This window comes from Callionymus lyra, chromosome 10 (genome assembly GCF_982586985.1).
Source record: "Callionymus lyra chromosome 10, fCalLyr1.hap1.1, whole genome shotgun sequence".
NCBI classification, from domain to species: Eukaryota; Metazoa; Chordata; class Actinopteri; order Syngnathiformes; family Callionymidae; genus Callionymus; species Callionymus lyra.
Window position 1 is genome coordinate 6,389,580 of NC_141827.1, and position 3,077 is coordinate 6,392,656.

Genomic DNA, 3,077 nt, shown 5'->3' on the forward strand with positions numbered 1-3,077 from the left:
TGCATCATGGGAGGAGCATTCATGCTCCATCCGCTTCTCTGTTCACTGATGACAGTGTTCAGAGGACAGTATCTTCTCCAGAGATCTCCTCCCTTTTAGTTATTTACATAAAAAAATGATATGAACCCCCTCCCACTGAAAACAGTGTGTATTTTAAATCTTGCTTACTATAACCACACCCACTGTGCTATGATTGACCAATATGGAGGTTTGTCACCGTGCATCATCAATCCCGGAAGTCTGCGCCTCTAAGGGACTCGTTGTATAAACAAAGCCGGGTGTGATTACAGCAGGCTGGAGGAGGAGTGAACCATTATTACGTCATAATGGACTCTCGTAACCTCTCATTTGCCCAGATTTCTGAGCAACTTTATAAAGTAATAAGTTGAAAACATGGTCATGATGAGGAACTTACTGCATCTTGGAGAGAAAGATTCAACATTTACTACATGTGAGTCAAGAGAGAGTTGGATTTTTGTATTAACCAAAACTGAAATTTAAGTTTTATAATCTACACATTAGCAGATCAGGTTTGTACTTTTACAGATCCCCCCCCCAAAAAGTCATAAGTAGCATCGTGGCAAAATCAAGATATTTAGGGGATTCTTTCAGGAATGTCTTCCTGGAAAATAAAGACTTGAAATGATGAAAGAAAGGACTACTGGTTTTATTTCAGGCTTTCTGTGTTGCCATCTACCTCCGTTTTTTTGTTTTTTTTAAATCGCTCGAAAAGTCGTTTTGGTGTTTGTCATTTTCAAATATTCATCAACTGGGCTCCCCAGATCCATGGTTTCAACTCTAACCCCTCGTTGACCACTCCTTTTAAAAACCCAATCCCACCGCAAAGAACCAAAGACCATTATTCATTCAGCGCTTCCTCTCTGCTAGAGTTTCTTATTTGCTCTTTCCGCTCCGTCCTGCATTTGTAGGTCAGGAACAAGAGCCGGTGGGCAGATGAATTAATAAAGTCCTCTCGCTCACAACAACACACCAACTGCATGCCTTCATGCTAGTGTTTCCACCTAATGAAATAAATAATGAAGAAATACGTTGAATTATTGCCCGACGTAATGAGCTTCAAGTGTGCTATGATGAGGATAATAAATATTAGATATTAAGGGATGTAATCGGTGTCACTTTTGTTCCAACTATTCTATTAATTTAATAGTTTTTCCTTCGGTTTATCAAACATATGTTGACGACTGTTGCGTCGTTTCATCCGCCAGTGCGGTCGGTCTGACCCTTTTAAAAAGCAGCGAATCACACGACCCGGCTCTACATCTGACCTACTAATAATGCGTCCAACCTTTTTCAACCACTTACGACCGACGGTGCAGGCATTCAAGTCACAGTTCAGTTCGTGTGGACACAGTCGCAGACATTGTTGTTTTTTTCCGCCTCAAATGCCAGTTCACGTTAGCTGATGCGAGGAAGAGCTTCACATCCTCTCTCTCTCTCTCTCTCTCCCTCTCTCTCTCTCTCTCTCTCTCTCCGTGATGCTGCCTCGGCGTCCAAGAGATCGGGCCTCCGGCTGTGTAGCCATGGCAACGGGAAGAGGTAAATGGTTGCAGGAGTATCCTCATCACGACCACCACCCTCACACGCTGCTTTTCAGTTTCGCACCAACAGTCCGTGTGCGGAACGATTCTCTGCCTCCGAATATCGTTCGGCCTATTTTTGGACATTTACGAAGCTTCTATTTTTTTATATATATATATATATATGTAAATGGTTGCTGCCCACATTATGTGCCCGTGACAAGCATCTCTCGGATGTAACGACTTCTCTTCCCTCAAAAATGAGAGTTTATAATTCGTAGATAATGTTTTTAATGGACATTCCGACGTCATCTTCTGTTCCGTTGAATACTTTCCTCAGCGATTCTTTAATAAAGAGACATTTACATAGAAATGAGTGCAGAAGTTGTGCGTCTGCAGTGAAGATCCACTTCATGAATAAAATATAAAAAATTAAACTGGTAGAATCTTAACTGGACTTTACAGGAAGATATTTGGAGACGTGGTTTCACACAAACTATATTTGGTGCTCTTTGATTTACCTTTATTTTCTCTCATCAGCATCAACAAAAGCAGCACATTTTTATCTGCCGTGTGATATTGATCTTCTAAAGCTGCCGATCACTTATATCAAGAAATCAGACGAATACTTCATGTGTGGAGCGGAGATTCATCAGGAATATAATCCTACTGGACTGTATGAAACCAGGCCTTGTATTTTCGTTTTGTAAAAAACTATTTTCATTTAAATATTGAAATTAGAAAATGATCTTAAGCCCCGCCCACTGAAAAACGCTTCCAAAATCGTATTTACCATAACCACACCCACTCTGCTGTGATTGGTCAAACATGGAGGTTTGTCACCGCACATCATCAATCTCTGAAGTCTCCATCTCCATACGAATCGTTGTATAAACAAAGCGGGCCGTGATGACAGCCGGCTGGAGGAGGAGTGAAGCCATTTTTACGTCATAATGGACTCTCGTAACCTTTCGTTCGCCCAGATTTCAGAGCAACTTGATAAACATTCCAAACATGTGAGTGAGGAGAGTTGGAGTTTGACATTAGTTGACCTTTAAATGGTTTTCAGTGGGTCAATGACTCAAGATCGTAGCATAACTAATTCTATTTTATTTTATTTAAAGTGTCAAATCATAAAAAAAAGTTATCTTAAGACACATTAAAGTTTAAGTAACAATATATGGGAGATTAAAAATCGATCCAAGCGAATCAACAATCAGCGACTCACAGTGTGACAGTGGTGAGAAGAAAAACCCTCCCTTTTAACAGGCAGAAACCTTGAGTAGAACTGGGCTCAGAGTTGAAGTGAGAGAAGATAGTAATGACTCTGGACTAGTAACACTAGTGGCCCAGTTAAGGTTATTCCATTTTTTCATGTTCTTGCTTTTTCTCTCCATCTTAGAATCAGGGAAGTCGTTTTGATTTTTTCATGTCAAATAACATCCTTTGCAGACGTGTGCGAAACAAACTGCCTTTTAATTCTTGATTGAATAACCTTTAATGTCATTTGCATTTAAAAAAAAAAAAAAAAAAACAAGG